The sequence below is a fragment of the Haemaphysalis longicornis genome, unplaced genomic scaffold, assembly GCF_048455015.1.
Source record: "Haemaphysalis longicornis isolate Haplotype H1 unplaced genomic scaffold, Haemaphysalis longicornis Haplotype H1 scaffold_11, whole genome shotgun sequence".
Classification (NCBI taxonomy): Eukaryota; Metazoa; Arthropoda; class Arachnida; order Ixodida; family Ixodidae; genus Haemaphysalis; species Haemaphysalis longicornis.
This window is the reverse complement of record NW_027526214.1, coordinates 126,722,145-126,750,071: the sequence shown is the minus strand read 5'-3', so window position 1 is coordinate 126,750,071 and position 27,927 is coordinate 126,722,145. Positions and strand designations below refer to the sequence as shown.

The 27,927-nt window shown below is 45.5% G+C and overlaps 1 long non-coding RNA gene and 1 pseudogene across 1 annotated transcript; both read right to left on the bottom strand.

Moving 5' to 3' along the window:
* Positions 1-2,942: 2,942 nt before the first annotated feature.
* LOC144161004 (uncharacterized) lies at positions 2,943-9,297 on the bottom strand. The gene is made up of 3 exons (XR_013320469.1): positions 9,213-9,297; positions 7,406-7,675; positions 2,943-4,521 (listed from the first exon to the last, which is right to left on the bottom strand). It is a non-coding gene; the product is annotated as an uncharacterized LOC144161004 (long non-coding RNA).
* A 15,528-nt stretch (positions 9,298-24,825) lies between these two features.
* Positions 24,826-26,989, bottom strand: LOC144160799 (uncharacterized; annotated as a pseudogene).
* Positions 26,990-27,927: the final 938 nt, after the last annotated feature.

The window sequence follows — 27,927 nt, the reverse complement described above, 5'->3', positions numbered from 1 at the left end:
TGGACTAGCATCAGCCAACATCTACATCAGCCAACAGGAAGAAGGAAATTGCGTGAGTGTTTCTTCCATCTCCCTCAGCGATAAAGAGATCGCGTTCCTACAAAGCTGAGCGGAAAAAAGTGTATTTCGATAGCGTTTTATCAGAACGTGCGTACTTGTTGCGCATGCGTAGGCTTGGTCGTTCTCTGGTTGTTTCTGTTTTTCAATTAAATTTTCAGTTGCTAGTCCAGCGTGTGTGTTGTGTCGTCTCTTCTACGTCTTCCGTCTTTTTCGCTGGTTTTTTTCACCTTCAAAAGCTTGTTTGGGGCGGAAAAAACGACCTTCACATTTGAGCGCTGGGCCATTTTCCTCAAGTTATGGGAAAGTTGGTGCATGTAGGGGATCACCGCAACCTTCTGCCTGCCTTCCATAGGATCAGCACGAGGCTGAGTTTTCCCACGCAGTCCTCCGAGTAACCCTTCTGCAACGGAGGAGAGCACCGGCACCGGGTAGCCAGCGCTCTGCAGGCGTTCCACCTGGCCGTAGAAGCTGGCGGCAGTAAGGTGCGGACATGACTTTTCAAGGGCATTCTTGAAGCACAGAGTGACTATTCCCCTTCTCACAATCTTCGAATGGGCGGAGTTGTATGGTAGAAGGAGTTTCCAGCAGACACCATCATTGCGAAATGTAATCCGGATATCTAAAAATCGCAATTGCCCCCCCCCCCCCCTTCCCACCGTAAGTTCGTACGTCAGGTCAAGTGGATGCAAACCCTCTCGAAACACAGTCAGGACATTCACACACTCGCGTTCAGGGCATCAGGCTCACAATAAACGACAATTAGGAAATCATCCACGTATCGAAACACCCGCACGGCATTGCTTGCCTCTAGTCCTGCCGAGAGGCTTCTGTCACAAGACATCACACTAAAAATTTTTACGCCCAAAAGGGTGCTTCAGCTTGTCGCCGCAGGAGCACCCTAAAAACTGAATATTTTACGCCCTTTAGGGTGCTTGGATTTTGTCGCCGCAGGAGCACCCTCTGTGAAGCACCCCAGAAGACAGGTGCCTTATAAACACCCTTTTCAGCCTAAAAGTATCCTAGGGTGCTACTTAGCACCCCAATCTGTAGGAGCATATTCTGCAAAAGCACCCACCTAAAGGGGTACAAAACGGGTGCGTCATCCTCGGTTCACAGGTGCAGCAGGTGTGAGACCACATATTGCACAATATCACACACGATTATGGTATGAAACATTCGTGCTTTCCAAGCTCGGTTCTGTGAGACATTCCATTGAAGCTCAACATCAGCTGATAATTTCCTTGAACTTGTGTCACCGATTGTTAAAACATCAATTTAAAAAGTCAGGAGCCACATCTCAGTACAGTTATAACTTTAGAGCTAGTTGATTACCCAAAACTTCGTAAAAAAACAATTATATGTTCACTTTGCTGAACTGCAGTACACATCCTTCGAGATTCACTGCAGAGCCTAACCATGCTGTGCAGTGAAAGCAATTAGGTGTGCAACACTTCAACCACACAAAACTTCCTTGAACCTTAAAACCCTTGGCTTCTTAGTATTGCATCAAACTTCCAATCAAGGTAGCTACCTGCAATGTTTAGTGCCTTATTCTTGAGCTGAGCAGGAAGGTTCAATATCAAGGAAGACCAAATGCAAAATGTATAGTTTCCTCCGTAATGCGGCTCATAATATAGTTCCCTCCGTACTGCGGCTCATAATCTACTTACAAAAGTTGGGTACCCAAGCCATTTATTTTCGTTTGCATTATTCTTTTTGCTTTACGGAAAAATATTCATATGGTACAGCACTTGCAAGGTTTGGTGGTATTTGGAGTTTTATAAACATACCTTTAGACTAAATGACCCCACATAGCAATAACAAGAACTGCAAACATCACAGAACAATGCATACAAGTTCCCTGGTGAAGCCCATGGTTGAAATGTAATGCCATTGTTCAGAAAACATTATTTTATCATGAGGCTAGCTTGTACATGGTGCCTTGCATTATGTCCCTGCCGGTAGATGTGGGGTCATTTGTCACTGTTGCAAATGAAAAGCCAACAGCCAGGGCCCATTAGTTTTGGCTAGTATTACGAGGTGCCTCACGGTAAGCATTCTACGTCGATAGACTTTTTTAGAGTTGACTAGAACTGAAATCAGCAAAAGATTCTCTACAAAACATTCATTCTATCCGCAGCTTTAGGGTTTGCTAATTTCCATAGTTGGGTTTCTTCTGCCTTTCTTAACAACATTTTTCTTTTGATACGAAGGTGCACAACCAAAAGCAAAAAGCTTTTCTGTAAACCTTTGGTAGCTATATAATTGTTACAAAATATTTTACTCTAAATATGGCAGCTTAAACTGAGAATATTTGCATTTAAAAACATTAAAATAAGTTTAAATTGATCATAAATTTTTAGCTGTTTTTACGCAAAACTGTACATGGGATATGAAGTGCACCACAAGGAGGGCTTCGGATTAGCTTTAGCAAATTTGGGACATTTAAGGTGCACTGAAATCTCTACACATGCGCTTTTTCACTTTCTGTATTCACCAGGAAAATGGCTGCCAATTTAGACAGCGATTCTAAATAGTAGTTGACGTGCATTTTAAAATAATCACAAACATTATAGCCACAAAATTAATTTTTACAAGTTGTAGACATTGCCCGTTACACCAGACATTGGACTACACTGTCAAGAGCTTTGACATCTACAATGACGTCTACAAAGCAGGCTTATACTGGTAGAATGTTTCATACCATAATTACTGTGTGTTCAGAGCTCACGTGTGAAGTATGGATACTGCTGCTTCAGCAAGAACCGAGGATGAGCACCCTTCCTGGTTCTGAAAAAAAATAACAGAGGAAATGCCTTAAGCAGGATTCTGAAACGGGGTTGAATGAAACAAGAATGAACAAGAAATTCTTTCAAAACATGTAAAGCAATGCAAACAAATATTTATTTCAACTTATTTCTACAAAAGACCACCTCATGAAGACTGGTGGTGGGGTATTGGCTCAAAAAAAAAAGCAGAGAGCACTTATACAAATGCTACAGGGAGCCTTCGCAGCCAACAATTGTTTGAACACACCTAAACTAATCACTGTTCAACAAACTCATAAAAAATGTTTGAATGCATAAAAAACCAGTGGTAAACACAGGAAACAGTTAAAACAGAATGACGGCACAAGTTTGTCCCGTCGTTCTCTTCTGTGTCCTGGGTTTTCCTATGGTTTTTCATCCATTCAAACATGTACCAGCTAGCCCAGTCCAACGCCTTGGTATCATAAAAATATGGATAGTCAATCCTTACACAAAGTTCAAAAAAAAAGAAAGTATAAAGTAGGTGACAAAATTAAAACGACAGCAAATTGGTTGGCTTTTAATTTTAAATGATAATATAAAAAATAATGGCATGAATGAAAGTGAGCAGCACGCGAAGTACCTTGTTGCTAGCCCGACATTCCACTTTGAAGCAAAATGTCCGCTTTCAACACTACATAGGCTAAACATGCAATGAGGCATTCCTTTAGGCACACAAAATATACCATAATTGTTAAAAAAGCTACGAATTAGTTGAAAAAACCTGACCACGACAAATTGGAATTAGTGACTAGATACAGTTTCAGAAATACACAGCGACATCATATAAAAATATATGGTTCTCATACAAAGATTGATCATAACAAAAATTCAGGACATTTATCAGACTGGAATCAATGTGCAAAGCAGCTTAATGAAGGAAGACGGTATTCACTAAAAACATGTTAATATTGGGAGCTCATGTGCTTCCCGGCAAGTTGGGTGTGTAAACCCACTGACATCTTAACTAACCCGCCTGAATCATCACTTGATAGACATTGAGGAATTTTACGAATTGGTTTATTGTAGCCAGCTGTCTAGTTTATTTCCCTATTTTTCTTGGCATTTCGTGTCTAATTCTAAATTTGGTGACTAGATAGCTTTTACTATGGTCATGCACTGGTGACAACGAATATTTGATTTTACTTTAAAAAAATTTCAGTTTCGTTTTATTGCTCACCAGCCAACGATCTGAAATATCAGAGGTGCTTAAAACGTATGTTGGCATTTCCTTCCTGCCGTGTAGTACAACTAATCATGACTTTTACCATAATTTGTTCACAAATCGTAATATGTGGAAAGTATTCAGCTTAATGAAAATGTCATTTCAGAAGCATGCACAATCAACAAGGCTTCAATGACTCTCATGACGTGGTCCACTTGTTTCTGTCACAAATAACCTGAGTGCAGACACATTCCACCGAAGACGAAGGTAACATGCCCTCTTGGGTGATGAATATTTAAAAAGCCTTACGAGTAAATTTGCTGCTGAGCACGTGAAATTGTGGCATTAAAACAAAAGATCCCTCTGCGGCATCTTTCACTTGGAGGAGCGCTTGACCACAAACTTTGAGAAGCTGGAAAATGCTCCATGAACCGCTCCAGCCAGCAGAAACGATGCAGGACACAAGTTGGTAGGCGGACCGTTGGCATCCTGCGATTGTGAAGATATTTCTGTTTAGTAGATGCTCTTCTTTTTGTACCACTGTTTATTTCACCTTTAACAAGCAGCTGAACTCCTTAACGTTCGCATAATAAAATGCTGCAATGCGGAACAGTTAGCAGGGTTACCTCAATTTTGCTTTTCTACGAATTAACACAATGTAGGTAATCTGCACGCAACTACAATCAAACTACAATTTTCACCTACTTCACTGATAACATCAGCGTTTGACTGCTCAAGCACAAATACACATCAGACATGTGAGCAATCTGCTAAACGTATCCCCACAAACTGAACAATCAGGCATCAGAAATCGGCAAGGAAGGAGGTGTCACGTTTAAATGGCACTTTTTTTGTTCAAAACATAAACAACACCTGGAAGCTTGAAGCGTGAGAGGGGGTCTTTCACGCTGACAATGTCAGAACATAGCTTGCTAGTGGGCACCTGCACGATGTGCACAATGTGTTTCTTGAAAATGCGTGCGAAAGTTTGATTGATGTGTAGGACGAGAATTGCAGCACGTTTTGACACAGGCCTTGTGGACGCTTCTGCCTGCTAATGTCAATGTGGATTCTTGCTAGTCGCCCTCTTCGCTTCTTTCTGAATATAATGCTTTAGGCATTATATTCAGGACAACGACTGCATCAAAACGTGCAGCAATTACCTACGTCCCACACATCGGTGAAACTCTCGCACACATTTTCAAGACACGCAGTGCATACATTGTGCATGTGCCCACTAGCAAGCTGCGTTCTGACATTGTCAGCGTGAGAGACCCCCTCTCACGCTCCAAGCTTCCGGGTATTGTTTATTAGATTCCATGCGCTGAATGCAAATCAGTGTACATTGGCGAAGCGGGCAATCTGCACAGAAGATTAATGCAGCACTGGAACGAAGTGAACAAGGGCCATGCAAAAACAAGTCCACTGGCAGAGCACCGTGAGAGGACGGGACACGTGGTCGACTGGAACAAGACAAAATTACTGACAACTGAGTGCAATCTATCTTCTCGATTACTGCTCGAGTCCCTCATTGTTCAGACGACGCCCAACATTATCAACATAATGGATGGCAATCTGCACCATATCTATGCAAACTCATTGCGCCGCGTAATGCCCAATATATAGCTTCGTTTTCCACGACACATGCTCACCGTGAACAAGCAACAAACCGTTAAATGGCTTTCTTGACTTGGTCAGTGACCTACGTTTCATCACTGCAATAATGCTTTTACCTGCCTACACGGCATTCCGTCAAACACTGAAATACACCACATGAGCCATTGGCGTTCTTAACCTGCACCAGAGTATATAACCTTTCACTACTGCTATGAGATAGACCCATAAACGCACTTCAATATGGCCTTTATATTTAGCTCTTGGAAACATTATGTATAATTTTACCTTTAAGTTGCACCTGCTACAGCAGCTGGTACTATACCAAAAACATGCAAAAAAAAAACGGTGGTTTAACACGCCAAAGCTACACTTGGGATATGGGGAGCACTGTAGGGGAAGGCTTCGCATTAATTTTGACCATCTGAGTATTTTTGTGCGCATCGAAATCTCCAAACACGGGCGTCTTTACGTGTTGCCTCCATCTGAAAAGCGGCTACACCAAGCGGTATCTAACCGACATTCACCTCCACAGCACACCACCCTAGCCGCGGCAGTGGGTTAAACATATGAAATAAAGCGAGTTTTGGAGTGCAAATGAAAATATTAATCACACGTCTTATTTTCCCAATCGATGTACCTTTTGAAATCCACCATGCAATCCCCCCTCCCCTACCGGCCTACCAAAACACCTTTGTCTCAAGAGGTAATCAGGCTGTTGTTAATGAAGTAAGTATTTACAATCCGAGACTTGCCACCGTTAAAGTCATGCACTTTGTTTTAGAGATAAGCGACATTAGCCATTTGCAGCACCAGGAGTTAATTGTGTTAAGATCAGATTGAAAGCATTGACGGTAGTAGTTGAAAGAAATTGTGTGATAAATTACAACATCATCTGCAAATAGACCTACATGGGAGGATATGCAACATGGAAGATAGACCAAGCAACCTGCCTGGGGGGACAACAAAGTGGCACGAGCAAAAGAAGTATATAGTTATTAGAAGTAAACTGCATTTGAGAAGAATGAAAATCTTTTGCTCAAGTGAGGACATTAGGGTGAAGTTTGAGAAGTAGTCTGTGGTGTGCAATGCGATTGAATGCTTTAGAAAAATTGAGAAAAACTACCGCAGTTTGTAAGCCTGTGTCAATGGATCAATGTAGATCATGAACAAATCCTGAAAGTTGTGTTTCTCAGGTAACCCTTGTGAACACCGTGGTGATACTCGAATATGATATTGTGATTTTATAAATAATTAGCGACCTGAGAGTGGATGAAATGTTTCCTGACCTTGCATATGGTGCTTGTTAGGGAAATTTAATGGTGAAGTACCGTCTCCTGATTTAAAGACTGGTGCTACCTCGACTATCTTCCAACCATTGAGATTAGTGCCTGTCATGAGAGACTGCGAAAAAAGCGCTGTCAGAATTCTACAGACTGCGGGATGTACTTTTCGGTATAGTATGATTATTACCAGTATGATCTGAAGTAGACCAGTTTGTATTGCAAGTTTAAAACCATATCGAAAGATCCTAAATGTTTGCTTGGCTTGATTACATACGAATACTTGCTTCAAAGTCAGTTCAATTTCTCTTCTTGCCCTTTAGTCGTCAGCCCCAGATTCTCTTAATATCTCTGCTAAGCAATGACACGCTCCATACGCACAGCACTGCTTCATGAAAATGTTTCAAATAATCAGAGGCCACAGCACTGCTAACAGGTATACATCATGGCAAGTTCCACAACATGCAATAACTAACCTGAAAATACATAATCGGTGGGTGCACCGATATGGCAGCAGTGCCTGGACCGATGTGTCGAGCAAATGCGCTGACTTCTGAACGGGTGGTCCAAGCGGCCAGATGATGGATGAATGACCATTCCTGGCGGCAAAGCGTACGGAGCACCAACGAAAGGCCAGGCAGTACTTGGGTACAGCAGGTGCAGTGTCGGTTGGCCAAGGGAGGCCCTGGCAAAGCCTTTGAAACTGGACTGGAAGGCAGCTGACCCAGGACAGCCAGCAGCAGCACCTGCAGGTGCATAATCTGTGAGTGTGCTGACACTTGTTGAAATACAAGAAGAGCACACACAAAGCACGAATGCTTACATCAAGTAGATTTTTAATCGTTTAAAGACAGTAACCTCCAAGGCACTAATAAGAACATTCCCGGAACACCCCAAGTGAAATTTAGGTCACAGTAAGAATGTATTTATTAGACCCGCAGGTACTGTGAGTGGGGTATGCATGATATATGCAAAGCTAGCTACTGAGCTAATTTGCATGGAACGCATGCTAGCAGCTCATCTGTATCCCTTGCTTTCAATCGGAACTGGTGTGTGATAGTTGAGGCTCCTCCATTTCAATGTCTGACTTGTATCTGCACGTTCAATTCTCCAATATAAATCGAGTTGAGTGAGTGCCTACAGCTTTCTTGTTAGTCTCTGTATGGCCTGCGGTTTTGCGAAAATGAGAACTTGCGAATTGGCTCAATTTTCTGCACTAATTTAAACAATACATATGCCTCTGATATCAAGCCCCAGACTTCCCGAGAGCTACTCTGACAGAATCGGCAGGCGCCTCGTAGGCGTTGTGAAATCTCCCCCACTACCCCGAGACTATGCTAACTCCCTGCGAGGCCACATGCGCGCATTTCACCTTCAATTTGCACGTATGTGAATTCTATACCTCTATGAACTCTCAGACGGGCGTCGTCATATTCGTGCCGGACTCGTGAAACTCGGCAACGTAAATTACCGCACTCGCTCGCTGGCGCGCGGCCCGAACTCTCTCACCGTTTCCGGCCCTTGCATACTATTTTCTCCACCTTGCACTTTGTAAATTCTCATGTTTAACTACACCTCATGCGCCCTCATCTCTTGCCTGCTTTTCTTCCAGCACAACTCCGTCAGCACCCGGTCGACGCGTACGCTGTCGGGGCGCGTTGGCGAGCGAGTACGGCAATTTCGCTGTTGTCGAGCTTCACGAGAACAGCACACATATCGCGGCCCGAAGACCGCGAGGCGTACGGTCGCCGGTCTCGCGAGCGCAATAGCTGCGAAGCGCACTGCACGGAATTCGTGAAGGGGGGGGGGGGGGGGGAGAGATTTCACAACACCTACGAGACGCCAGCCATGGAATCACGTGTACGCGTTTTCACATGCACTTCCAGGGAACCTCCTGTTCATGTTATTTCTTGGTATACCGCGGGTATTCACGAGGGAGGACTAATCACAGCGTTGTGCCACTCACGCGAAATTGCGACTGCGATCGGCAACCGCAAAGGCACTGTTTGAGAGACACATAAACAAACGCCCCGGTGTTAAAGAGCCTTGCGTGATGTGAAATTATTAGCAGCCGTGTACCATAGCGCGAGCATCGTAGCCAAGGTCTAGCTTCAGCGTAAATTGATGCTGACTTCTGCAGAAACGGTGGACTGGGCGCCAAACAAGTATACTAACTCACGTAGGCTCTCAGAGCAAACGAGATGGGGGTCTAGCGAATTACTGACCCATAAACACCAGAACTCATTCCAACCAAATACAGAATAATAAAAAATGCGTACTTACCCGAGCAAAAACGATGTTTCCAACGTAAAATTTTCCTTCACTGTCGTCTTCATCTCGCGGACACACGAACACGCTTTGTTCTGATCACGACAAAGCCGGTCGTGGTTCTGATGCAATGTCATCCACTTTTGACGCGCAGTATTTTATCCGGCGATGATCGTTCTTCCGGGGTCCCCATGTTCAACACACGCGTAGGTTAGAAGGGTAGACATCACCCATAAAGCTTCTATAACTATGATTTAAGCTTGAAATAGATAAAACAGATTAAATCACGCCACCAACCACTCGGAACAAAACGCCATAAAAAAACACACACAAAAGTGAGAGATAGTTGCCAGACTTCAAATGCAGCATCTCTATGTTTGACGAAAATTGTGTTACTACTGTAATGTTGGTAATTATCTTTCTGCTTTCAAAGTCTGAAATGTGTTTATAACTTAAATTTAAGGTTTTTAAACACAAAAAGTGAATACACATAAAGTAATTGACATATATACTGATATTGTAAAGAGGTTTGACGTTTGTTTTGGTTTTGTTTTCACGGCGGGCTTCTCAAGAGAGAACGTGCGAGAAAACGAGCTACTTTGGGTTTAGGAAGAGGGCGGTAAATGTCGGCGTGATAGAAAGCAAGGAACAGGTGCTTACCCTGGTCGTTAAAAAAGGAGCTAATGAAACCCTCACGTAAAAAAAAAAAAAAAAAAAACACGTTCGACGAGGAATCGAACCATTGACCTACAAAACAGTAAACGGACGCGTTAACAAACAGCTCTGTCGGCGGGCGGTGTTCGAGGCGCCTAGAACAACTCTATACTTACGTAAGTTGTCAACGAATATTGTTGCTTGTGTCTAGTCATCGCCTCCTTTAACGATGGTCTAGTTTATGCTGCATTTTTGAAATTCTGGCTGTCCTAACGCTTGTTTCTCACGCACCGGTCTTGCAGACGAGGCCGCATTGCTAGCGCTGCAAGCGATTGAGCCAAAGCTCCATTATTTGACTCAAGAAAAGCTATCGCAGTCAACCCGACCTTTTCTGCGCAAGCCACGGCAGCCACGAAATAAATGGAATGTGCCGTTAGAATTATGGCGTTGATAACGCTTGTTTGACCGGCACCGTCTTGCAGACAAGCAACGTCGCTCTAATACTACAAGCGATGTCACTCCTGGCATGTCAGGCGCATCAAACCCATCGTGTAAAACGACTGCTAACAGTGCGAAAACCTCTGAGTTTGTAACAAGTGGGGATTTGCGGTGGCGGCGACGTAATAGGTACAGCAAGCAGGTAGGCAGAACAGCAGCGTAGGGTTACAACCTTTCCCCGAAAAAAAAAAACGGGCCTTCCGGGGGGGGGGGGGGGGGGGGGAGGGGGGATTGTGTTGAAAAAAGACGCCATGTTTTTTAACATGCAGTGCCATTTATTGTAGTGTTTTCTTAGAGAGAAATCAACATAACGTTTGTACTGAAAGTGATTGAGAGCTTGGTTAATCGCTCTGCATGTGCTTCACTGAAAAGTAACCGCAATTGCTGACCGCGGCGGTAGAATTTCGTTATTTTGTTCTTCCCTTAGGTCCCCCTCCATCTGAGGCAGCGCGCTCGCCCGCGTATTTTCTCTGCTCGCGTGTCTTTGCGCAGCTTGTGTCGACACGTATTTATCGTCTTAGTTGTTGAATTGACGCTTATAAAACGCCAAAACGGGCATAATCACGGCACAAAAGCCAAAAAACCGGCTGATGACGGCTGGTTTTAGATATGGACCGGCAACCGGCCCGCTGTTTAAAAAACCGGTCGGGCCGGTCCAAAACCAGGAAGGTGGCAACCCTACGGCAGCGACGAGCGAAAATGATTTTACACGACCGCCCCCGTCGGCCTGCGCAAAAAAGGAAGATAGAACCCCTGCATACACGCCCTCGAAGAAAGCTGTACAGCCGATTCAGTTTGTTGTGGACGAAGAGCAACCGAGGCTGCAGCCACAAACGATTGCGCTTGCCGTGGTACGAGCCAAAGCATATCTTCACATAGTTATGTTATCGTCCGTCTGACTGTTACTTACTGAAGGGAAAATTCAGAACACAAACGTTGACGTCTAGCGTCTATGCCAGACACATAGACGCTGCTGTTTAGGCCCTAAAAACCACCTTCAGGGCGTCTGTCGGTTCTGTCTGATGGCGCGCTCGCGCCGCTGATTACGAACGAGGCGTCTGTTGGCGTTGACTTATCGTGTTGGCGAGCCGGTAAACGCCATCACGGTTAAACTCCCTGTTGGAAGACTACGCTGTTGGGACGATAGAGTGCCGACAGAGCTTCTTATTGGCCCCACAAACGCCATCAAGGTTAAACTCCCTGTTGGAAGACTAGGCTATTGGAACGATAGAGTGCCGACAGAACTTCGTATTGGCCCCACAGGCGTGCTGTGAGCCCAACAAGAAAGTCTTGTTGGAATTTTTGCCCGGGGCATAATAATACGGGAACAAATTCTTAGGTAAATTCGATTTCGTTGAGGACACCGATGCCTCGTGTAAAAGTTTTATTTATAGGACTACAAGAGGCATTTTGTAGCCTTTCCTTCCCGTGCACCCAGACATCGAAACGAACCTTGTGATACACTCGAAGCAGTAGATTAGTGCAGAGTGGAATTTAAACATTCAGCACGTTTTGTTCAATTTACGAACAGCAATTTTAGAGCCTTTCCCCTGGTCTATGTGGAGAGTTCATATTTATTCTCTCAACGGGCGGTGAAATAGTGCAATGTGCGGTTTAAACATTCAGCCTGTTTTTGTGCAATTTTGCATGCTTGCATTCACACACCGTTCTTTTAGGCACCCTAACGATAAGGTGCCGTGGTAACAGCCCAATCGAGAAGAAATGCTTTTTAGCACCCCTTTAACGGTCGTAGCACCCTATGAAACTGTTGATTACACCCCTGAATTTCGGCACCCTCGAGGTGGGGTGCCCGAGCAATATTTGGGTGCTTGAAAGGTGCAAAAAGGGTGCAAAATGTTCAGTACACCCTCCTTGCACCTTAAAGGGTGTAAAAATGTTAAGATTTACACCCCTTAATATGTGGCACCCTCATGATTGGGTGCCGGAGCAATGTTTTAGTCCTTAAAAGGTGCAAAAAGGGTGCAAAATGTTGAGTGCACCCTTTTAGCACCTTTAAGGGTGTTAAAAAGTTTAGTGTGTGCTAAAAATAAATCGCTAAACACGGGAGCTATGCAAGACCCTATGCACACTCCTTGCTTTTGGAGATGAGGCACTCCCTCGAACTGCACATATGTAGACTTCAGGTAAAAGGACAGAAGTTTTAGAAAACCATCAACCGGGACACAACACGCATTCTGAAAGGCAACGGAACCAAACCTGTCAATGCTTTCTTCTACGCAGTGGAGCAACGCAGTGGAGCAACAGAGAAGGCCTGATATGAATCTTTGTCACAGATTTTGTTAATAAACTCTAAAATTTCGTCCGAGTTGCGTACTATAAAAGGGTCGTCAAGGGCTAAACAATTAAGATTAGTTTGTAAAAACTTTGCTAGGCATCGCTGCCATGTTCCAGTTTCAGACACAATGGTTCTAAAAGGTACTCCGACCTTGTGGGTCTTCGCACTGAAAAGGATGCTTAAAAAGTCATCTTTGCATCTATCCATCGCCTTTACAACACTTGTAAGACTTAGCGTATTGCACAGCTTTTTTATCTGAGTTTTTAGTTTTATCAGAGAAACATCTCGGTGGGGAGCCCATACAGACGCTACCGCCTCTCGTACTTTACATTTGTACGCATCCGAAGGAAACACTGCAAAGCCTCCTTCTTTGTCCACCGGTAAGAGAGAATAAACCTGCTCAGAATAACCCCGCTGCTTCCACTGCTTCTGCGACGTGTCTTCTGGGTGACGGCTGCCCTTGGCGTCTCCCTCAATATTAATAGCTTTATTCCTAGCCAGATCACGTGGAGCCAGGCGCAGAGCGCTGCAAAAAGTGATTCCTAACCTCAGAAGCGTCCAATAAGCTTACGTAGCCGTGAGTGCCTTCAAGAATAAATGGATACTAATAATAGTAGTTTTCGCACTCAGATCGGGTGGAGCGATGCGTAGATCGCTGCAAAACGCGCTCATGCCATTGTAGCCCATACCCAACCTTAGAAGCGTCGGACAAGTTCACGTAGCCTTTATTGCATCTCAACACATCGGTCTACACTTCTTTTTGCGGCACATATCCGCTCACAACAACACCAAAACATTCAAAGTGTCGCGACGGCGACAGAGAGATGAGAAGACGCACGTCTGCACGCTACAGCGCCGTGGACCCAAACTGGGGTCCCCGCTTTATTCCACATCGTGCCCAGCGCGCACCGCAAGCGCGTGGTCAGCACTCGCCACTCGTGGCTCAGCCCCAGCGTCATCGTTCCTGGAGCGTGCCCGTTTGCGGCAGCAGACGACGCAAGCTGCTGGGGCGCCGCCACAAAAGGACCGAAGCAAAAACGGCAAAACGTCTGCGTAGTCTAGTGCACTGGCTCACTCCATTAGCAAGGGGAGCGCCGAGTGGTGGCGCCACCCGTGCAGCTGCCCGGTGCATATGGAATTTTACATGAGTGAGAACCATTCGATGGGAAGGAGACTGAATTCCAGAGAGAGCAAATGTGACGCGTTGAAACGGCATCTGAGCGAAATGACCAGTGTTCCCTTCGACACACGGGCGGTCAGGGACCTACGGAGATGGATCAGAGAGTGAGGAGGAAGTTGGTTGGGGCACCATTTGCGTTTCTCAAAGAGGCAGAAATCGAATTGATGCCAGCGAAATAAAGTTACCAAAGTATTGTGACAACTTCGAAGCAGAAGGAGTGACAATCCTTAAGGCAATTGAATATGGACAAACGTTTTGAAAATGTATTCGAATTCTCAGAGATAGCCTTTCATTTTTGAGGGCGTTGGTGAACCCGGTGAATAAAAATGAAATTAACAATCACATGACAAGAAAATACCGGTCTACTGAGCGGCATTTTCGTAATTCATAGTTCATTTTACGTATGTTGAAGCTCATAGCGGGATATACGGAAATTAAATTGCAGACGAGTTGGCAAAAGAAGTTAAAAGTGGCACGCATTTGGAAGTTTCCATTTCAAAGAGGTTCATAAATAAGAAAACACGCTTACGAGAAATGGAATGAAAGTTGGTCAGTGGACAGCAGAGATGCGCCGCTGTATAAGTGGATTATAAATAATAAACATATTTCCGACCACTCCCCAGCTAATCACTTTGCAACTCAAGGGTTGACTGGAAATTGCCGGTTCCGGTTCTATTTCTCACGATTTGGCCCAAGGCACAATAATCAGTGAAGAAGCGGCGGAAAACATTGACCATTACTTGAAATAATGCTCCTTCAAGAAATAATTTAGAGGCGATCTCGCAAAGAGACAGAATAAAAGAGTCGTAGAAGCCAAACCAGAAATAGTAAAAGACAAAGGTTCACTAGGAGTGTTGGATGATTTGACTAAATTTATGAACCTCTGGACGGCGTCATCTCTTCCCCGTTCCACACCCTTCTGTCGATACGAAGACCTGCTTATTATGCAGTTTTCTTTAGGAATTTTTGAAACTCCAGCCTAACTTTGAGCTCATACTCCTCATCCCCAGCTAGGCCTGTCCCGTGTGCTCGTTTCTTTGAGAGGAGAATTTGATCCGGTTCTCTTCGCGGACAAGAAGAGTGCAGGCGCAAGGGCGACACACAAGACCGTGGATGGTGCCAGTTCATCCTCCGGTCTTGAGCAACATTGGACCACCCAACGGAACAACGAAACGAACCGAGGACGTCCTCCCAACAACAACCGGCATTTAAACAAGACCGGGCAGACGTCGGTCCCTTTCACTGGTGAGGTGAGGACGAGACCGAACCCATCACCGTGGAGGGTGTGCTGGGTTCGCTCCATCAGCCAGGAGAAAGAGGAACGGTTTTCACACACCCCTCCCCTCACCCCGGGATGATAGTCTAACATCACCACAACACATCAAAAGTCAATTTAACTCGAGTTTGATTGACTGAGTCGGCGCTGCACCTGCACAGTTCTGGTGGTTCTGTGACTAAATGCCGATTTCTCTTCGGCCCCTCCCTGGGTCCGATGGTGTCGCGCTAGTAGGTGCTATCCGTGGATTACCTCTTCCGCAACAAACACTCCTCATCCTTTCCTGGTTTATCCTTGTTTACATTTCATTTCGACACGCCTTCGTGTGTCTTTTTTCTCCCTTCTTTTCTCCCTTGTTTCTTCTAAGCCTGTGGCTTTCTTTATTTATGTTATTTGTATTCTATTTCACCAATACCATATCACTTTATTATTTTGCATCATTATTATTACCGTTTTTCTTAACCCGTTATCCGCAGGTGGTACCGGCAGCCACCAATTCCAGCTTTACTCAATGCCTCAATGCTCATACGCAGCCCCGGCGCCAGGATGCGTGGCATGTGCTCAAAGCTACGCTCTCCGCGGTTCGTATTTCAATGGAATCCCGATTTCGCGCGCCATGCGCGTGTTGTACGCGGCTCTCTGCTTTCCCCTCTTCGCGCCGAGCCTTGGGCGAGCCGAAGACCTGGTGCAGCTGCGCCATGAGCCGATGTCGGCAGGCGGCGTCTGCCCACCCAGCAGGTGTCGACCGGCGAGCTGCTGGGCTCGGAAAACGCTAGAAGCGGGAGCACAACCGCAGGCAGAGGAAGGCTTTGAACGAATACCCACAGCTAGATGAAAGGTTGACCTAGTGAAACCAAGACTTAACTAGGATACGTCAAGCCTTCGCTTTGCATATCCAGGGTTAGTTGAGCTAAGCCGCAGCCATTTTTTTTGCATTTTTTTTTGTATCCCCTTGATGAGCTGTTTTATGAAGCCTTGGCAATATCGCTTTCTTCCGTACACCTCTGCGGGTGCGCCGTGAATTAGACCACACTGCGTGGATCTGTCCCCTCAGACCCTCCCACAATTTGTGTTGTTGATGACCTCACTGCTTCCGCACTAATGACGTGTTTTTTTCCAGAAGGTGCACTTTATTTGCTCATTTCTTTCTCTTTATTTGCATCTTACAAAGAGTAACTGACACTTGGTGGCGAATGGCTTTCTGTATATTGCCTGAATGTTACTTTCCTGGGTGGTCGGGGAATGAAAAATTATTGCTGCTGCTGAAGGTCTCAACTCTTCTTTTATTTACCGTTGCAGCTGACATTATTACTAATACATGCCCGATACACGAGCTAATGAACGCTCAGGAGCGGTGACAGGAGTGGCCCAATGATCTGTCTCCTGACCACCCTTGCGTGGAGGTCAAAATTCGATTTTGTCTCTACCACCTACCTTTTCGTGTTCGTGCTGTGCATACGTTTAGGTGGCCATCTGGCGCTATGTTCATTTGTGCTATTCAAAACGCAGCACTAATAATTTTAATTTATGGTGTCTCGCTGACATTCACGAATGCAGTTGGGCACGTTGTACGAGCGGTGTTCGCTCTTGTTACCGTAAAGTCTGTAGTTGCAAACGCATGCTATCGGACATTGGTGAAGCGGAATTAGCTTTCTTGAGGGCAAGCTGTTATTTGTAGTAGCGGGTTACAAGTGAAGGAGCGGGTTACAAGTGAAGGCACAAGCACTCAAGCGCTCTGCACAAGCTCTGAGTGAGGGTACAAGCACTCAGCAGCCGTAGTATTATTGACTCTGAACAGACGTCCAGTTCGCACAGAAGCATTTTAAGTCAAGTTACGGAAAATCTATTTTACCTTCGAACGCCAAAGGTCAAAACTACGACCAATTGAAGTCACTGATATCTGCAACGGAGTGTCTTCACCGCAACTTCGCATCGGTTTGCCAACAGGCGGCTCGTAAATATGCGTTTGAACTGGAGAAGCCAAACGGTTACGCATATGAGTGATTCTTCTGTGGTCGCTTTGGTGAAGGACGTGTTAGCGTCCCTTCGGCTTTTCGGCATCGGCCCGTTTGAAGCCGTGAAAACCGTCCGCGACATCAAGGATGGCAGCAGGGTAACCTCCTCCCCTGCAACATCAGTGCGGTCGAGGGTCGTCTGGATCGTCATCCACCTCTGGCTCGGCCGGCTGCTCCTCAAGCTGGCCGTGCTGTTTCTCGGCAGAGGCGGCAAGATCGGAGAAACGGCCGTGGCGTTCCTCCGCACGATGGCCGCCACGTACGCTTTCAACCGCGTGTCGCACTACCGGTCTCGACTGTCGCATCTCTTCTGGAGCCTGGACAACGCAAACGACAGGCAGGCACCACTGAATGGGCTCGCACAGTATGCGCGGCTTTACACTCGATCCATCTGGGTCTACATCTTGCTACGAGTCGCCGTGGACATCTATCAGGTATACGCTGTTTTTGTGCCATGCCTGCATGCACGAAAGCGCCGATAAAACTCGTGTCCGTATGCACGTGCTTGTAGTACCATTGCCGTGCTCACATATGCACAGCACACGTTGTTTCACGTCCCAGTTTCGTTTTGCTAAAAATTGAAACAGGCTTTAGCAAGGGTGAATGCTGCACAGAGAGCTTATTATGAATAGTATTCTACATGAATGAATTGTTGATTGCTTCTAAAGATCTCAGTTTACTTTAAAGCGACGCTTCTATGCCAGTTCATGGCACCTTGCGCACGCGACAACGTGCTACATGAAAGCCATGGCTCAACAAGCGCGGACGCCTCATGTGGTCGGAATCGTACGGGTTCCTCGCGTTAAGAAGCCCACATCTATACCATTGTGCCACTTCTCTTTACTGCGGAGCAGAGTACCTCTAACCAGCCAAGGAAATTTTCTAACTTATAACCAGGCAGGCTACACAAAAAAACCACTGGCACCGCCAGGGATCGAACCTGGGCCCGAAGAGAAGCGGAGCTACAGCCCGTAGTCTTAGCGACTAAGCTACGCCCACACGAGGAGACGGAGAGACACACGGTGCTTTGGATCCAGCGTCAAGACACCCATCTCCGGCAACTCGTACATCACCTGCACGCTCAGTCAAAACGCCTAGCACATGGGCAACAATGCTATTTCTATCACCGGGCACGACTTCATTCAACACCACAAGATAATCGTCTACATACCGGCAGATCTTCACAATGGGGCTGCCTTCAAGGCGGCAAGCAATCTGCCGGTCACACTTTGCCAAGAACACGTCGCTCAGGACTGGTTCGATACACGAACCTATGCACACACCTTCTTTTTGCACCACCAGCCTATCTTCAAACCTGACCACAGTAGATGACAGATAAAAGTCTAGTAAAGCTATAAAGCTACTGGCAGGCATGCCCGCGGAATTCTGGAACGATACAATACCACTAGCATCCATGCTTTTCTGTGCAGCGCTTAGCATTCCACCCTTTGGAATGGAGTAAAACAGTTCTTCCGCGTCAATGCAAAAGGCAAAAAGGCCGCCGCCGCTATCTTCGCGCTCCGAGAAAAAACTCATTACTTCTTCCCAGTTGCGTGCCAGAAACGGGTCCCCAAGCTTTAAGCCATTCAACTGCTTTTGCAAAAACTTTGAAAGCGCACCTTGCCAGGAGCCTTTTTCCGTAACAATCTCACGAAAAGGTACAGAATCCTTGTGTGTCTTTGCTGTATAAAACACTTTTAGAGCATCTGTTTTTGCACCCGCAATCTCTTTTCTTAGGTTGGGTAAATTCAAATCGTCACAATGGCGTAGCGCTTCTCTTTTAACATTAACAGGATTGGCTGGGGTTAACACAAAATTGTTTTTTAGGGCGTTCTCGGCCTTTTCCTTGAAGAAGTCTTTTGTCATGACAACAAAACCACCCTCCTTGTCGGACAGCGTCAAAGCCAAGTTATTGTATGGCAAGAATCCTACGGTGTTGTTCACACGACGACTACAGCGCTGCGCTCTCCCACTACCACCCACAAGGCACTCTACCCCTTCCGCTATGCACCGCTTCTTGTTGTCCTGACCGGCACAAGATGCTACTTTCCTGACCATTGACACCAATCGAACAGGATGCATCTTCGGTTCACAACAGAATTTCGGACCACAATTCAACACAGACTCTGCTTCGCTCGTCAAAGTTACATCCCCGAAGCACTTTACCTTCTGTGGCAGAACTTTTTTCCCCGAAGAAGCTCGCTTCCAGGAACATAGTGTCGGGAGGCATTGGGACCACAGAAAAACCTTCACAGATTCACTTTCACGAATCCAACGTTGAAGCAGTCTGAGGCTGTCGTCAAGACGAACCCAATGGTGAGCAGACAGCGCACGCAGACAGTCCTTTAGCTGACGAATTTGCCTCCACAGTTCCGAGTGGGCCATTCTCATGAATCTTCTCGCTCTTCGCCATGAAGGAATTGCAGGAAGGAAAAACAGTTGCACATCCGGAGGAACCAGGTGATTGCCAAGGGCGAAGCTGTAGACGTGTGCGCGACACGAAGCAATGGCGATGAGGTTAATGTAAGTGACAGAAGGATTACCACATTGAAACAGGTTGACAGGGCCCATTGTACTAGAAATAAGGACTACTAAGCGCTAAGTTGGGCGAGTTGGTTACTGTATACCACGGCTCCAAGCCCAGCAGTGCCGTGCGGCATACAAGCAGTTTTGTGAATTGCGCGACGGGGGTGGTCTACAGGATCCCCCTGTCGTGCAAAAAAGTCCTACATTGGCCAAACAGGCAGGTGCCTCAATGTGAGGCTGAGAGAGCACCAGGCGGCTGTCAATGCGCAGAGGGGGGCTCCTCACCGGGCTGATCATTGCCGTAGGTGGAAGGGGTGCATACCAGATTTCTGGGGGACGCGCATCTTGTACACGTCATCCTCCCAAACCGACCGAGAAATTGTGGAAGCCTTTTTGATAGGAAGAGAGGGAGATGTATGCGCCAGCGCACCCACCGTCTTTGGCACTACCCGCAAAGGAAATTACATTTTTGGAGAGGGGAAGGTGGTTGAGCGCGGGCGAAGGATGAAGGCTGTTTGCACGTGTCTGTTAAATTTCGGCAATGTGATATAGACCGGCGCTGTAATGTGGCCTGCGTTTCATTACGTTTGTTTTTACAATAACCCATTCCTTTTTCATGTACTCATTCGTGTTTTCCTGTTTATGTGGCATAAACTGAATTGAAGGTCTAGCGTGTGTTTAGTCTTCTCTTTAGCTGTGTCTCTGTCTTCCTCTGAATTCCTTAGTATACAGTAACCGACTCGCCTAACTTAGCGCTTTAGTGATACGTCACTCTTGGTGTTGGCCTGGAGATGCAGTATCTTGATGCTGGGGCTTGGAGTGATGACCTGGCCAGCAAGGAGTATTTCAATGTGTTGCTTGATGTGTCGCTTGGCGTGAGGGCGGATGATAAGAAGCTCTGATTTTTTACGTGAACACAGGAGGCCACAGGCTTTAGCACGTTGACGTACTAGAATTGAAATGCGATGCGTTGGTGTGAGCATCCTTTATTTTTGTAACTTGTAGCACATGCACAATACGCGCTCAGGGCGCTAGGCGGGCCGTGGGTGGACCGCACAGCAGCGCGAGAGCTCGCGTGACGCTATCACGTGGCATTCAGCGAGAGTGCAGGGGGTAAACCCGTACATGTGCTTCGTGAGTGCAGCACCTGTCTTCGTGTCTCCGCGTGGGCTCGTCGCTAAATCGGTAGGAGAACGGGCTCTCGCTTTGTTATTCTATTATTTCCAGGTTCGATTCCTTGCGGTGCCAGTAAATTCTTTTATTTGTTCGCAGGAGTTTTCTGTTGGCACCAACGGTCACGAAAGAACCTTTAGGGGGTAGAGTTAAAAAGCTTTGCTGTAAAAGGGCCGCGAGGGTGTTTAAGTGACTGTATATGAGGAGCATGGGCAAGCGGTGGAGACGGAGGACCAGACAGCTGATCAAGCGGTACGGAAATTCGTTAGGGGAAGGTGTGGTAAACACAACAGTTAAAAAAGCAGGTAAAAGCAGCAAACACGACGAATTGGGCACAGAGAATTGAGGTTAAAAAAACCATGGAGACCTATAGAACAGAGAAACTAGAAATCAGGAAGGAAGGTTTCTATGGCAATACGCCAGGCAGTGCATTGCTCTTTGAAGCACGGACGGGTTGTCTGAGAACGCGGAAATACATGGCTAACTACAAGCAACGGGACGAAACTCGTATATGGTGCCGCAGGGGTCGGGAAAGTGCAGAGCATATTCTCATAGGCTGCACAGAAATACGACCGCGGCAGGACGATGGGGACGCGACGTTGACGGAGGCTTTGGGATATGGTGTGAGGGGGAGTTTCACCTTCAGGGCCATAGGGGTTACGATGAGGCAGCTGGAGTGGAAGAAAAGTAGGGAAGAGAGCGGGACGTCGGTAGGGTAATATACCGAATTAGAATTTAGAACACAAGGGGAATGGGGGGGGGGGACCGATGAGAGCTTAAAGCCGGGGGGAGGGGCCAACCCATTAGGTTAGTTAAGGGCAGGGCAAATAATTACAATAGCACAGGCAAGTCGGTTGGTGACAACCGACGTCCCGATGCAAAGGGAGGGCCTCTGATCATCATCATCATCGGCCCGCTTGGCCACTCGGTGGAGCTTGGGCGGCTGGGTGTCTTCGCTGCCGCTAATTCTCTAAGCTGTTCTACGGGCGTTAGTTCTACTGACTTTAGAGACCTGACAATGATGTCACGAGGTCGGCTTGTATCAATAGCTCTGAGACATTGAACTGAAGCCAAGGTCTGTCAGTGTTTTTTTTTTCTCCTTTTCATTTCCTCGTCTCGCTGTCTTGCTGCCCTGTGAGTCTACCGGGCTTTTGGGCTGGTCAAGTTGCCTGCGAGCAACTTTTTCCCAAATCGTCCGTCGTGCTGTTTTTGTAAACTTTACCAGAAATAAAGTCATTCATTCATTCATTCATTCATTCATTCATTCAATTATTCATTCATTCATAAACGAAAGGTTGACCACTGTCTCCAGCGGGGTGCGGGAATTGTTCGCAGTGCTCTCCCTGAGGTTGTTTGTACAGGTATTATAGGTAGTTATTTGTGGGGATTAAAAAGTTTGCACTGTCGCCAACACGACCCCGCAGAGCAAGAAACTGAGATCCAGCCCACTGCGACTCAAAAAGAAATTTTAACCCCATTGTAAATGTTCCCTTGAATTTTTTCTGTCCACGGAAAGAAAAAAATTCAAAGGAACATTTCCCATGGGGTTAAAATTTCTTCACACCATACATTCGGGAGTACAAGTGCTATGTATATTAAAAATGGAGCCAGTGCCGTTGCACTCTGTAACGAATCACGACCAGCGGAGCTTGAGGGTGCAGTCCAAGAGGTGCATGAGACAAACATGTTCCTTTCAAGTTTTGATTGAGCGTTTATTTTCTACTTAAGTGGCTGAATTGAACTTGGAGGGAAGGGACTAGAGCTTATTCTAGCGGGGAAATATGAACCTTGGCCTAATGTCACAGTGTTCTCCGCTGCCAATTATCATATAATTAGTATCCGGATAGTTTTCATAAAGCAAATGTTACGGCCGTTTTCTGTATCCATACGCTCTCTGTATTACACCTATAATGCAGAGAGTGTTTGAATAAAGAAAACGGCTGTAACAATCGAACAATCGCCACTTCGCTTCTTCTATGGCCAATTTAATGTAGCTGGGAAATGTTTTAAAGCTTATCTGCATTTTACGGAATGGGGGGTGCGCCAAAACAACTTCAACATTCTGTGTCTGCATCAGATGAGCCTGCCGAATTCTTTTGAAAAACCAAGGCTTATTTTCACTACGTCTTGGGGACAATGACCATGACGGTACATCCGTCTCGTAGGCACAGTAGTGTCTCTTTGAGTAGAGTCCAGTGCGCAGTTAGCCATTGCGGCTCTGCCAACGTTTCATAAGTGGTAATTGTTTAAGGCCTCATTTATTTATTTTTTTATTTATTTTATTTATTTATTCATCCATACTGTCAGCTCATTGTTGGGCTATTACAGGAGTGGAAGGGTACAACACACGTTGGTTACAACGATGAAAAAGAAAGCCCATCTCGAGAAATGCAACATTGAGGCAACAATAAAATGCGCTACAAACACAGGTGATGACATGGTTCACTTTTGGCCAGGTCATTTAGCGCGAACGTGTGTGCCTTTTACATTTTCGAGAAATTCGTTTATAGATGTCGTCTTTACTGCGGCGTCTGTTAACATATTTCATTGCTTTATTGCTCTAGGAAAGAAACTGTATTTAAAGCAGTCATTACGAACAGTCGGAGGTGGGATATACATGCTGTGACGATTGCGAAAATATTCGTCGGGAGATATGCGAAAGTAGTCATTTTTGTCAATTTTAGCATGGCCATGAATAATAAGAAAAATAAACTTCAATCGGTCACATTCAGTTCTCAGTTCTAAAGAAGGAGTTCATCAACTTCACATAACTGGGTGGGGGAGTGGCATCAATGACGATATTTGTTAAAAATAAATCTTGCCGCAAGCCGTTGAATCTTGTCAAGTTTCGAATGACTTCCGGAAGTGTACGGGTCCCACACAATTTGAGTATATTCAATAACTGTTCGTATTAAGGTTTTGTACGCTAAAGATTTCACTTCAGGGGTGGCGTTAAACAGATTTATTCGAACTGACCTCAATGCGTTTCTGGCCTTACTGCATGCATATTCTACATGCTCATTCCAACGCAAATCAGATGTAAGCTTCAAACCCAAGTACGTAATTGTTGATACTTTTCTTAACGGCGCACCTTCAATGCAATAAGCATAATCAAGCATATTTCGTTTTCTAGTAATAGACATGTACACAGTTTTTAAGTGTGTTCAAAACCATTTGCCAGCTGTCACACCAGTTTTTTTAATTTTTGGCAGATTGTCATTTATTTCGATCTGGTCGGCAGGTGTTCCAATAGGGTTGTACAATACGCTGTCATCTGCGAACAGTCTGATTGGAACAGTAATGTTAGGCGGCATGTCGTTAATAAACAAAAGAAATAACAGGGGGCCCAAAACACTTCTCTGGGGTACACCAGACTCCACAGGCGAAAACGAAGATTGGAAGCCCTCATATTCGACAAATTGCTCTCTATGGCTAAGGTATGACGAGAACCATTCAGATCACCGGGGTTTCTAAATAAAGTGTTAATTTTTAATAGCAACTTAGGGTGCTATACATTATCGAAAACCTTGGCAAGGTCTAGGAATATTATGTCTGTTTGAGCACGGCTGTTTATTGTGTACGAGACATCATGGATAGTTTCAATTAGCTGAGTTACTGTAGACAGTCCCTGACGGAACCCATGTTGGCGTTTGTTTAAAATATGGTAATCGTTAAGGTAGCATAATAGATGCTTCGACACTATATGTTCAAGTAACTTCGAACAAGTGCTAGTGAGGGAGATCGGCCGATAATTTGTAGCGTCTGATTTGCTGCCACTTTTATGAATTGGAATAATTTTAGCACGCTTCCATGCTCGTGGAAAGGAACATTGGTTAATAGAAGCCTGGAAAATGACAGTTAAGAATTTAGAGACCCACTCTGCATATCTTTTCAAAAATTCATTAGGAATTCTGCCAGGTCCGGTACTTTTCTTAGTATTTATGTTGAGCAGAAGGTTAAACACACCCTGATCGTCAGTCTTTATATCATCAAATGGGGGCCTTACTGATTCATCTGTAAAATGGGGCAGGACGCCGTTATCACGCGTAAAGACCGACGAAAAGAACGAGTTGAAAGCGCATGCCTTGCTTGGGGCGCTATCTCCGTTTTCATGCGAAGAGGCGGGTGGGGGATGAACGTATCGCCAAAATTTCCCAGGGGCGTTTTCCAGTAAATATTTTAATGTTAAATTATAGAATTTATTTTTTGATTCTGCGATGAGCTGTTTCAAGTCTCGACTCATAGTGTAAATGCAGCTTTTATCGATGGGTCGGCAGTTTTTTGAAGACGATGCTCGCATTCGTTTTAGCCTTCTTTTTGCGTGTATTATCTCTCTGGTTATCCAGGGATTTTTTCTATTGAATTTTTTAGGCACAAAGCATAGCACACAGTGATTGACCATGTCTGAGAAGAAATTCCATAGACCGTCTACGCTTGCGCCAGAGTCTGCTAGGCCTAAAAATGTATCCAACGATATTTCGAGGTAATCTAAGGCAGATACATCGTCAGCTAAAGCAAATTTCAATACCGGCACTTTCCAAGGACGAACGAGTTTACGCGCACACATGCTCAAGACGTCACTACCATGTTATGGTCTGATATACCATCTTCGACGTCACAGTTCGCACCAAAAGGACATAGGCGATTTGAAACAAAAACAAGATCCAAAAGCGTCGAAGTTTCAGTGCCCACCCTTGTGAAACCAGACACAATTTGTGTTAGGTTATAATTAAATACAATATTTAACAACTGGTCACAGCTCCGCACTTCCGTCAATCCTGGAGAGTTGGACACCCAATCAATTCCAGCTAAATTAAAATCCCCCGCAAAAAATATGGCGTCATCAGGGCTCATGTGCAAGTTCATAAATGCTTCTAAGTTAACAAGCACTTCTACAGGAGAGTTGGGTGGCTTGTATAAACCGCCTATCAGCACATTACGGTCGTTTAAAGCAGTTTTAATCCAAACTGTTTGAAGATCGGTTCGATCATCCAGTACCGAAAAGGCAATGTCGTTTTCAATAACGATAGCTACTCCGCCCCCTCTAGTGCGGCGGTCCTTTCTGATTATCGAATACCCGGGAGGCATGAGTTCAACATCAGATACGTCTGGATGCAGCCACGTTTCTGTGATTATCAATGCGTCTGGGTCGTGCTCAATTATAATGCTTTCTAGAGTATCTCGTTTATTCGGGACGCTTCTTGCATTAAGGTTCAAAATTTTGAAACAGTCGGATTTATTTCCAAGGAGTCGGTCATTTTCCGAAGCCGAACGAGGCATGGCCGCAGAAGCCAGGTACGCATACCGTCGGCTGTTTACTTCATCCCAAGCGTAGAGCACGTTGTTAACTTTTATCTTGTCGAAAACCCATATAACCTTGGCTCCGGTTTTCCTCTCCTCTGCTGTCGAGTTCCACAAGTTTTTCCGAGTAGCGGCCACTCGTTTAGAAAAATCTTATTCTACGCTAAAAGGAGTTCCCTTTAATTTCGAACAGTGTTCAAATATCTTGGTTTTTTCCCTAAAGTCTCCTACTCGTAGTATCACTGGCCGATTTGTTCCCGGTATCTTCTTACCTAACCGGTGAATTGTTTCGATAGAGTTCAATTTTTGTTTTAGAATGTTCCCAAACACATCATCGTTGACTTTTCGTAGGAGTACCTCCTCAGTTTCTAGCTCTCCCTCCTCTATTCCTCTAACAATGATGTTACTGCGTCTTGAACGATTTTCGAGATCGTCTATTCGTTTTGACATGTGGTTGATCTGTTCATCAAAGTTTCTCATAGAGCCCTCAAGTGTAACAAGTCTCGTGTTATCTTCGTCTACGCCCCGTAACTTACATTCTATCATTTCCAGTCTGTTCTCAACAAGCGACATTGCCATCCCTGAGGCTTGCTGCTTTTCTTGAATGTCAGTAATTTTAGCAAGGATTTCCCTCTGTGTCTGCAGCACCTCTTTAATCATATCCTCAATAGGCCCTGGATTCTCTTCGACATCTCCCGACAGTTTTAGTAGAAAACACGCTACAGAGAAACATTCCCTCGCGCAAATTCCCAACGTGTGTGCACACGGCAACACCACTATGCAAAGATAAATACTATGAAAGCCGTATTTCGGGTCGCCAACCTGCACAAAAAGCGGAGTGTCAGGCGACATAGCCACGGCGGGGTTGCCGTGTCAACTGAAGAGTGATGTCCCGTGTCCGTCCTCTATAGCTGCCAGCCAGACTGTCATGTGGTCCCCTGGTGACGTCAACGCACTCGAACTAGCTGCGCCGTACGATGTATCCACGTGTGGTAGGTACGCAGCTTTTATGGTCCGTGTCGATCCATGGGAAACGTCGTCGCAGACAAGCACCAAAGGCACGTTGTGCACATGTCCTTGATAGATGTATGCGTATTTATGTATTTATTTCTGTTATTAGAGCTTTGTTATAACTACAGACTCACGGGAAGTTCTTATTGTAGCGTTTAAGCTTTTTATATTCATTTCACTAACGACACCTGATTATCACTGATACCAGTCGTAATCACTGTTGATGGCGCTTGCTCCGGTTCATTTGCTAAACAGAATGTCTGATATGTTGTTGCCTCGGGTTGGTTCTAAGACCATTTGCGCTGCGGAAAGCAAGTTCACAAAAGTTACTATCGATTCGTTAAGGCTACCAGTTGTACCCGAAAAGCTGGATGCTGATGCCAATGGGTAAATGGGTTGAAATGAGTTCAGTGGGCTGAATGGGCTGAAGAAAGGAAATAAAAGAACTCTGTGTGGTTGTCTGCGCCTAGTATGGAGAGTGTTAAATCTCCCGCTGGCTATGCGCCGGTCATGATCATCATCCTGGATTTCCCGTGCGAGTAAAGGGATGACCTCCGTAACGGGCAGCCATGGCTTCGGTCTCGCTTCGGTCGTTCTTCGGTTAACATTTTGGGGAAGCTTCATGTGCTTCCCCAAATTCAAAGGCTTTACGAGTGTTCACTATGTGGTGAAGGCGGTGGGGAGGGCATGCGTACGAGTGGAATGTGGTGTTCTCTCTCGTTTCTTCTGTTGATGGCAACGTTTATATTCTGCACGCATTCTACGAATAAATTAGTTATGAGTCAAAAAACAAAACAAAA